The sequence below is a fragment of the Papaver somniferum genome, chromosome 5 (assembly GCF_003573695.1).
Source record: "Papaver somniferum cultivar HN1 chromosome 5, ASM357369v1, whole genome shotgun sequence".
NCBI classification, from domain to species: Eukaryota; Viridiplantae; Streptophyta; class Magnoliopsida; order Ranunculales; family Papaveraceae; genus Papaver; species Papaver somniferum.
The window spans coordinates 169,627,229-169,638,116 of record NC_039362.1 but is presented as its reverse complement, the minus strand read 5'-3'; the positions used below and the strand labels follow the sequence as shown (position 1 = coordinate 169,638,116).

The following is a 10,888-nucleotide window of genomic DNA, read 5'->3' as shown; positions in this document are numbered from 1 at the left end:
CATAAATATAAGTATTGGTTTAATCACTTTGAACTTGGAAAATAGTGGAATCTTAGCCTCAGTGTTTCTTTTAAAATTGATATCATCTTTGATTGAGTTTTCTATAATTTTTAGTGAGTTTTCTATTTTAATATTAGAATTTAAGTCTAATTAATATCATTCACAAGTCTGAGAATCGAACCACTTTTACCACTATCTACAAATCACATCAATTTTTAGCGCCGCCGACGCGGACTTGTTATTAGGGTTTTAGATTTATTTTTTTATCTTTTTATTATTTTTGTTCTTTTTTATGTTTTTGGGTATTTATCTTGTGTCTACAGGTTCTGGATCATTTAGAAAATTGAGCCAAAGAGTTTGGTGATTTCATAAAGACTTGGAGCTAAATATTAAAGCAAAAAGAACAGAAAAGAAGACAATTTTATTTTAGACAATTTTAGTTTAAGGATTGTTTATTTAAAAAAAAAAAAAAACTGTATTAGGGTTTATTATTTTTGTAATTTTTCTTTACTTTTTGGACTTTTGGACTTTGGAACATTATTTTTTTTTATTACCCTACGGAAGGGTACTTTAAATATAAACTGTTTGCAGAGAAGGAGAGCAATTACTATATTGTCTCTGCACCTTGGGTTCGTACACTAGACATCGGAGTCAGTGGCCCGAGTCGACTACAACCGATTCATCCGCCGTCTGGAGCGGGAGGTAAGATTCTAAACATTCGCGAATCCCCTGTCAGCGAGTTATCGGACTCCTTCGTATGCATATATGTTGAGGACTGAATACGAACATTTATTTTTCTAGTAAAGGGAAAGGCCTGACCATACAAGATAAGGGTTCGGATTTCATCACCGTTCTCTTCTTGCCCGCTTTAGGAACATGTAACCTACGCGAACCTAAGCCTAAAATTTTGGATAGAACGAGACCGATAGGGTAACGAGCTTAACAGGAAAGTCATTCAAAAAATATTGGTTACTCTTTTAAGCATACTTCGAAGTTCTTGACGGTTTCTGTAAGTTGAATGCGTGACTGCGCCGCCTTGTAATACCGGTGAGGCCTTGGGTATCAAAGCTCCACCGAGCTTCCCTCGCCTCTATTCAACTTAGTTAACTCGGATGATTCCAGAGGGGTTTGCTTAAATTGTAACGAAATCCCGTTCGAAGGGTTAGAAGCTGGTCTAGAAACAATCTAAGATGAGCCATCATGCTTTTTGTTTGCTAGAAATCAATAGGTTTTATTTGGTTGAGTCGTCCTTGATCTGTGTTTGCTTACCCTTCCAATTTAGAAAATTTTATTGTATGCCTGAACATAAAAGAGACGCACTAGGTAGATTTGTTAAAGAGAAACCTAGTAGTTCGAAGCGTCTCGATTACCTTAATCTAGAGAGTCCGACTTTTGAAGAGTCTGTTTTTTAACATCCTTTGACTGAGGAGAGAATCCCTGTTGCTCCGATAGCGCCAGAAATGGCAACTTTAAAAGCTTTGATGAATCCGACTAGGACTACTCGTCATTCGTGTATTAAGTTAGCTGAAACGGAGGCACCCTATGAACTGAAACCTGGGACCTTACAGATGCTCCCAATCTTTTTAGGGAAAGGGAATGAAAACCCCTATTACGATGTTAGGGATTTTGAGGAAATTTGTAGTACTCTAAGAATTAGAGGCTTAGATGATGATGCTTTGAAACTCAGGTTATTCCCATTTTCCCTGAAAGATAAGGCCAAGTCATGGCTATATAGTTTGGACTCCGAGTCAATTGAGACATATGAACAACTTACATCTGCCTTTTTCAATAAGTTTTTCCCTAGGCACAAAACATCGTCTATTAGGACGCAAATATGCAAATTTTCACAATAAGAGGGAGAATCTTTATATAGGTATTTGGAAAGGTTCAATGATTTATTATCCCAGTGTCCTCATCATGGTTTAGAAAAGGTTAGGCTAGTTCAGATCCTTTATGAGGGTTTAGATTATTCCACAACGACCATGGTTGAGTCTCTATGCACTGGTGGATTTGAAAACCAAACTTTTGATGCGGTGATGGAATTTTTTAATGAAATCGCCGAAAAAACCCAGCAATGGGAAAATAGTAGGGCACCCCAGAAAAAAATTCTTTTAAGTAGAGCAAACATTAATAGGGTAGAAGGAGGCTATGAATCAGATGCCAAAATTGCTGCTATAGCAAAAAGGTTAGAAGCTTTAGAAGTGGGCCAGACTAGTGGTAGAGTGGAGCCTTTTTGGGAAGGCCATAATATTGAAAAACAAGCCAATGCTCTTTATAATAACACTAGATTTGATAACCGTCAAAATATTGACCCCTATTCAGAAACCTATAATCCTGGTTGGAGAAACCATCCGAACCTTTCGTGGTCTAAGGGCCAAAGTCAAGGTCAGTTTAGTAATTCTAATGCTCCCCCAGGTTTTGGCTATACTAAGAATCCTTCAGGACTAGCTCAGTTTTAGAATCAGTCAGATAAGAAAATCCTAAGTTTAGAGGAATCTCTCGCCTTGTTAACTCAGCAAACTGCAAAATTTCAGTTATCCGTAGAACAGAGTCTACAAGCTAGTAACAGGATAGGACAAGAAAATAGTCAGGCTATTTCCGAGTTAAAAACCCAGGTTGGTCTGATAAGTGATTCTTTGAGAGAAAAAGGTAAGTTTCCTAGTCAAACACAACCCAACCCTAGAGGAGTTCATGAATTAGGCGCAAAACCATCGAATCAATTGAATGCTTTTAGAACCCTTAGGAGTTGTAGAGTTGTAGACAATAAGGTAACCATGCCCGATAGTGAACATATTGTAGTTCACCCCTCAGAATCTCACCTCTCAGGACCAGTAGCTGAGTAGACTGATAAAGTTTCTGATGATGTGAATTCGGTTCCTGAAAGGTCTGATTTTATGCTTAGAGCCCCATTTCCTCAGCTATTAATACCAACAAAGAAGGAATCGAACTTTAGTGACATAGGGGAGGTTTTTAAGCAAGTTACCGTAAACCTTCCTTTATTAGATGCAATTATGAAAATTCCTGCTTATGCCAAGTTCCCTAAGGATATGTGTACACGAAAGCGAAAACTTAGCGTCCATAAGAAAGCCTTTTTAGCTAGTCACGTAAGTTCAATCATTCAGAACACCGCAACTCCAAAGTACAAAGACCCAGGTTCTCGTACCATTGCTTGCACAGTAGGTAACTTCCGGGTGGAAAAAGCTTTACTTGACTTAGGAGACAGTGTGAACTTACTTCCATTCCATGTATACTTACATCTAGGACTTGGTGAAATGAAACCTACTCAGATGACACTGCAGTTAGCTGATAGGTCTGTTAAAATCCCTCGAGGTGTTATCGAGGATGTTCTTATTGAGGTCGACAAGTTTATTTATCCAGTGGATTTCGTGGTCCTAGATACCCAAGCTGTCCCTGACCCAGAGAACCAGATACCTGTGATTTTAGGTCGTCCATTTTTAGCTACGTCTAATGCGATCATTAACTGTGATGAGTTTATCTTTTGGTAATATGACTATGGAGATGAACATTTTTAATGTCATTAAGCAACCTCATGAGCTAGATGACACATGTGTTGAAGAGGTGAACATGATAGAAGCCTTAGTTCAGGATTCATTACCAAACATTTTGTCTGAAGACCCATTAGAAAGTTGTCTATCCCATTTTGGTTTAGATTTTGACGACGATAACACTATTGAACAGGTGAATGCTCTATTAGATTCTACCCCTGTGTTAGACACTGATAGATGGAAAGCTAGGTTCCAACCGTTACCAGTTTCTGAGACTACCCTAATTCCTTCTTTAGAAGAGCCCCCAAAGTAGGACCTTAAACCACTAGCCGATACTCTAAAGTATGTGTTTTTAGGCCCATCTGAGACTCTACCTATGATTGTAGCTTCTGATTTGGATAGTGATCAAGAAAGTAGGCTAGTAAATGTACTTCAAGACAATAAGGAAGCTTTAGGTTGGACTATAGCAGATATTAAGGGTATAAGTCCTACTGTGTGTATGCATCAGATTCATTTAGAGGAAGACTCCAAACCTTCTAGGGAGATGCAACGTCGACTGAAACCTAACATGAAAGAGGTAGTTCGAAAAGAGGTGCTTAAGTTGTTAGATGCGGGTATTATTTACCCAATTTCAGACAGTAAGTGGGTCAGCCCTGTTCAGGTTGTCCCCAAGAAATCAGGTATCACTGTAGTCCAGAATGATAATAATGAATTAATCCCAACCCGAGTGACCACGGGATGGCGTGTGTGTATTGACTATAGGAAATTGAACAAGGTCACAAGGAAGGATCACTTTCCCCTTCCTTTTATCGACCAAATGCTAGAGCGATTAGCTGGACATAGTCACTATTGCTTCTTAGATGGCTACTCCGGTTATAATCAGATCGTTATTGCCCCAGAAGACCAAGAGAAAACCACTTTTACCTGTCCCTTTGGTACCTTTGCGTATAGACGCATGCCTTTCGGGCTATGTAATGCCCCTGCAACTTTTCAGCGTTGTATGATGAGCATATTTTCTGATATGGTAGAACGGTTCTTAGAGGTCTTTATGGATGATTTTTCAGTGTTTGGTTCATCTTTCGATGAGTGCTTGCATCATTTGACATTAGTGTTGACTAGGTGTAAGGAAAAAAATTTAGTGCTTAATTGGGAAAAATGCCATTTCATGGTTAAATCAGGAATTGTTAGGGCACATCGTCTCTTCAAAGGGTATAGAGGTAGACAAAGCCAAAGTTGACCTTATTAAGACTTTACAGGTCCCAAAAACCGTAAAAGATATTAGGTCATTCCTAGGGCATGCAGGTTTTTACCGTCGATTCATTAAGGATTTTAGCTTGATTTCTAGACCTCTTTGCAATTTGCTTGCAAAAGATGTTAAGTTTGTCTTTGATGATGCTTGTTTAGAGGCTTTTGAGAAGCTTAAAACTTTACTCACTACTGCCCCGATAGTCCAGGCACCTAACTGGAACCTACCCTTTGAATTATGTGTGATTCTTCAGATTATGCTATAGGCGTTTAGGACACGAGAAAACAAATTACTTCATGTGATTTATTATGCTAGCAAAACTCTGAATGATGCCCAAATGAACTATACACAACTACCGAGAAGGAATTTAGCCATCGTGTTTGCCTTGGATAAGTTTAGTCCTATATTAGGTTCTAAGATCATAATCTATACAGATCATGCTGCTTTGAAATACCTTTTATCTAAGAAGGATACCAAACCTAGATTGATTAGATGGATCCTATTGTTACAGGAATTTTCCCCAGACATTAGAGACAAAAAGGGTGCAAAAATGTAGTAGCAGACCACTTGTCTAGGCTAGTTGTTAGTTCCCCTAGTGATTCCCTTCCTATAAGGGATAGCTTTCCTGATGAACAATTGTTCTCTGTTTCCCAATCACCTTGGTATGCAAATATAGTGAATTATCTTGTTACTGGTCGAACCCTCAACATTGGGGTAAGCAAGATCGTTCTAGGTTTTTAGCCGAGGTTAAGCATTTCTTTTGGGACGATCCTTATCTGTTTAAGTATTGTCCGGACCAGATTATTAGGAGATGTGTATCTGAGAGTGACCAGTCTAGTATTATCTCCTTTTGTCATGAACATGCATGTGGGGGTCATTTTAGTGCTAAGAAGACTGCTGCTAAGATTTTGCAGTGTGGATTTTACTGGCCTTCGTTTTTAAAGATTCCCATAGTCATTGTGTTTCTTGTGAGCGTTGCCAGAAGTTAGGAACCATTTCCCGTAGAAATATGATGCTTTGAACCCTATTTTAGTGATTGAGGTCTTTGATGTGTGGGGCATTGATTTTATGGGTCCATTTCCTATTTCGTTTGGTTATCTTTACATACTTGTCGTTGTAGACTATGTGTCTAAGTGGGTTGAGGCGGTTCCGTGTAAACGAATGACCACAGGGTCGTAGTCCAGTTTTTGAAAGAGAATATACTTACACGTTTTGGTACGCCGCGAGCTATAATTAGTGATGGAGGTTCACACTTTTGTAATAGACCGTTTCTTTTAATGAAACAATACGGTATTACCCATAAAGTAGCAACCCCATATCACCCTCAGACTAGTGGTCAGGTAGAAGTTTTTAATAGGGAAATTAAACGTATTCTAGAGAAAATAGTTAATCCAAATAGGAAAGACTGGTCGTCGAGGCTTACTGATGCCTTATGGGCTTACCATACTGCGTTTAAGACACCCATTGGAATGTCACCTTATCGTTTAGTATTTGGCAAGGCATGTCACCTGCCTGTTGAGTTAGAGCATAGAGCCTATTGGTCTATTAAGAACTTAAACTTTTCACTTGACAAGGCAGGATCTCAAAGAAAGCTCCAGCTCAATGAGTTGGACGATATTCGTAGAGATGCATACGATAGTTCTAAGGAGTATAAGAACAAAATGAAACTTGTGAATGATAGGAATATTTTACGAAATTCATTTTCTCCAGTTCAAAAATTTCTTCTATATGACACTCGTTTGCATTTATTCCCCGGGAAGTTGCGCTCTCGGTGGACCGGTCCTTTTGTGGTCCGTACTGTTTTTCCTCATGGCTCTGTTGAGATTGAGACACCAGATGGTAGTAGTTCTTCGAAGGTTAACGGTCAGCGATTGAAGCCCTTTTTAGAGCCTTTTCTTACAGGTGATGTTGAGGAGGTCCCTCTGGAGGACCCTGTTTACCTTGATTGACCATCGAGGAAATTTTGTATGTTGTATATTATTTTTATAGGTTCTTGGTTACACTTCACCCAGGTACTATCTTTCCGACTTCTCTCTTTACTATTTCCTCATGTTACTTATATTTTTGGTACTGTTCTTTAATTAGAAACATTGAAGAAAATGTTAGATTTAAGTTTGGGGGTGGGGTAAAACTTTTTGTTACCTTTTCGTTGCAATAAATAAACTCCAGAGCCTAGAAATTTATCCTTATTAAGGATGGCACTAACCAATCTAAGTGGATAGAAGAATTTTGGTTGTAGGAGTTGAGGAACCAATCTGACTAGATTGCAACATCTAAAGAGTCTATTCATAAAAGCACAGAGCTCAGGTGTTAGAAATAACATGATAGTTTCACCATATCTCGTTGAGTCCTTTTCACTTCTGTTTTTATTTTATTTTGTTTTTTTCTTAAACTATGTTTCTCTAAGTGATTAGGTGGGGCTCACGATTTAAATTGTTACCAATGCTAGGGTGAATTAGAGTGATTGAGATACAAAAAAGAAAAAAAAAAAGAGAAAAAGAAAAAAAAGAGAAATTGAGACCAGACCATCAGACCAACTGGAATAAGTTCAATAAAGTCGACCACTGGAACCCTTGTATATGCCAGTTGTGTTGACCTAGAGTTAGGATTATCAATCACTGGTTCCCTTGTATATGCCAGTGTGTTGATATTAGTCAGACTAGTATCTCAGTCCATTAGGATAGGTTCATTTTGGCGGAGGCCTTCAGAAAGATATGAGAAACACCGTTCACATAGTAAACATCAAAACCATCTATGTTTTTCTCTATATCCCTCTTCTTGATATATCCATGTGATTAGTTTGGACTCCGGATATTGATGTCCATAGTGCGACTATCTGAGTAGAGCTCTGTCACTTATATATGAATTTTAGTATGCTAGAGTGCAAACTCGTGTACAACAATTGGAATTTCGCATCAGGGTACTTCCTCCTGTAATCAATAAGTATGCCAACCAAGGAGATTCTTTAGTGCCTTCCAAGGTTCTGTGTAGATAGCTAGGGTCTGGAGTATAAAGGTTTTGTGGGTATACCTATGGTAAGCCCACCGGAGACAACACTCCGCCACTAGGGACACCTAGAGTTTTAAAGGCTTATTGCATACGCTAAATGCAATCGACGATGCCTGCGGCAATGAGTTAGGATTTTATTTTTTAGATTTGATTTGCTCGAGGACTAGCAAATAATAAGTTTGGGGGGTATTTGATAGACGCATTTATGTGTCTATTTTGTTCTCAATTATGTGTATTGTTAGTGCTCGATTTTGTACTTATTTGATTATTTTATGTTTTTGTAGGTGTTTTTGGAGAAATAAGCTTTTGCGGCAAAATTGGCTCAAAAAGTGGTATTTGCGCTCGTGGGAGAAAATCACTAAAAACACCCCTCATTTGGATAAGGGGCACCTCAATTACTAATGGGCACCCACTTGATATTTACACCCCAGGACATCCTAAGTGTTAAAGGCACCCAGTAGCAGGATAAGGGGCGTCATCTTCTACCTTTGAATTTTTGCTTTTTGGCGGGAAACTGTTGCAACGAAGTTCAGTTTTAGGGTTTGATTTTTGGAGAGGTTATAGAGAGATTCAATCGCAAAAACTTATGGTATGGGCATGTTTTGGCTTAACAGGAAAGGTATAGTTAATGGATTCGGTGAAGCTGGGATAGATAATCGGTTTGAAGCAAGACAGTGTCGGAAATATACTCGTAGCTTCGCTGGAAGATTTGGGAAGAGGTTTGGACGAGAATTTAGTGGACTTTCTATTTGGTTACGGACTGGGAATGATCCAGTACATCGAAACAGGAAAGGTAGTTGTTTGGAAGCGTAAAGAAGGGAAGGTTTGATGTCTTGCACGATTAAACATGGAGGTGAAGGTTTCTCGGGATATGGTGGCTTATATTTGGCAGTTACGTCGGAAGTTGGGGAAGAAATATTACCCTATGTTTCGACTCTTATCTACTTTAGGAAGTTTCAACAAAACATAAGACGCAAAGAGAGTTTAGAAGGAAAGAAAATATCTGTAACTTGGCCGTGAAGAAGAAGAAAATAATCGAAGATTTCTTGGGAGATTTATCGACCTGTTGTGTATATATAGGATTTTGTGAGGTCTACGAAGGGGTACGTACACTTTGGGGAAGTTTAGAGAAGAACAAAGAACGAAATCAAGAGTTGCAGGAAATCGTTTCTGCTGGTGCACAAGGAAGAACACGAAGAACAAAAGGCCATTGAAGACAGTCGTTTCTGGGGTCTTAAACTCAGCGACAAAGCAACAGTATTTACAACAGTTTTCTGTAACAGTTCCATTGTAACAGCTGTTTTGTAACCCCGATACATTGTTGCAAACAGTCTGTGTTATTACTTTTCACTCTTTTAATCATCTTTTGAGCAACAAACACATATTTTGAGACCATGATTAATATGAGGATCTAAACCCCATTGCTGAGGCGATAGAGGAAGCTATTTTTCCAACAAAAAGTGGTATATTCTATTTTATCTTTTTATTTGCAATAATTATATGATTATTTGCCTTGAACTATTATTGAATATGATTTTTATTTGAGTGATTGTGATCTATTTTGATGGAGTATGCTTAGTTTTAAGACTTTTGGTGCTTCATACTTGGTATTTACAATTACTACTTTTGAAAATCTACTTGTTGCAATATTTTAGAATCAAATTAAACGAGAAAATTGCATAAATATAAGTATTGGTTTAATCACTTTGAACTTTGAAAATAGTGGAATCTTAGCCTCAGTGTTTCTTTTAATATTGATATCATCTTTGATTGAGTTTGCTATAATTTTTAGTGAGTTTTCTATTTTAATATTAGAACTTAAGTCTAATTAATATCCTTCACAAGTCTGAGAAACGAACCACTTTTACCACTATCTACAAATCACATCAGCCGGCAAGTACGGGCCCAGCCAGCGTGTGGCAGGTTTAAGGCGACCTGATTGGTCGACGGGAAATAGGGTCGGTCGGGCAATATTGGACGTGGCTAATTGTAAATGGCGCCGACTGCCTAAGGCATGGCCACACCTCCCTTTGCTTATGCTCCTATTCCGCGGCTCCTTTCTGATTATGGGTAGGATTTTGCACCTACTAATCCATGGAGGATTAATTGCTTAGTTCGCCTAAGCTTAATTTCGACCAACGTGGTCTAATATATTGCGCAAGGCGCAAAACCCTAATTTTTGCGAATTAGTCAGGGTAATATTTGAATCTTTTGAATTATCACAAAATTGATCGAATACTGTGTGTTGACACAAAGTTCTTTAAGTTTATTTCCAGAGAGCAGTATGCTTTCTGATTGAGTACTTTTATGCAAGGACCTTAACCTCGATACTTGGAAATTCGTGCTACTCTGCTGCGAGCGAACACAAATTGTCATGCCATATCAATATTAAGGGTTCGGCGGGGAACATAGCACAGAAAGTATTCAAAGAAACTTATATTAATTGAATAATATGGGCATGATGCCGAAATTTTATAGAATATTTGGGATTGTTGCTACATGCACCATTATGGATAAATTTCATGAGGAAATATTGAGTTGCTCAATAAATGTGCCAGCGGAGAGGTTGAACACTCATCACTTTTACATGGCTCCGTTTCTTTGCAGAGTGACAGCATATTAAATACAAGGTTTACAATTTTAACCCTGAACTAAAAACCACCATCAACAGTAGGAAGTGGAGGTGATTAAGCAGTGGAGAGGTGGGGTTGTGTAAAAAGTGGTGATCACCACGTTTCCATTACGAGGGAAAACTGTTCACACTTCCACCCACTACTCTCATTGTTGTTAACCGTTCGTCCTTTCCTGAAACTTTATCATAATGGGCGTGTTGCACGCGACACGCTTTAAACCGCCAGACCAATACCCTAGTGAGAATCCACCAGTTTGTGACATGTTTGATGTCTCGAGTAAATGGGTCAAGTCATGAGACTCGCCGATAAAAGAAGCACATAGTTCTTTTAGGTCAAATAATAAAATTATTTGTGAAATCAATATTTATAAAACATCGCTTATAATCGATGTATATAAAGCATCACTTTTAAACAAGCAGTTGAAAATAATCGATGTGTAGGAAACATCGTTGTTTTAAACCTCGCTCACATTAGTCGCGAATTGAACGTCTTAA

At 38.4% G+C, this 10,888-nt stretch overlaps 1 pseudogene; it reads right to left on the bottom strand.

Annotated features, from left to right (window-relative positions):
- Positions 1–1,824: 1,824 nt before the first annotated feature.
- On the bottom strand, positions 1,825–1,924 carry LOC113284788 (annotated as a pseudogene).
- Positions 1,925–10,888: the final 8,964 nt, after the last annotated feature.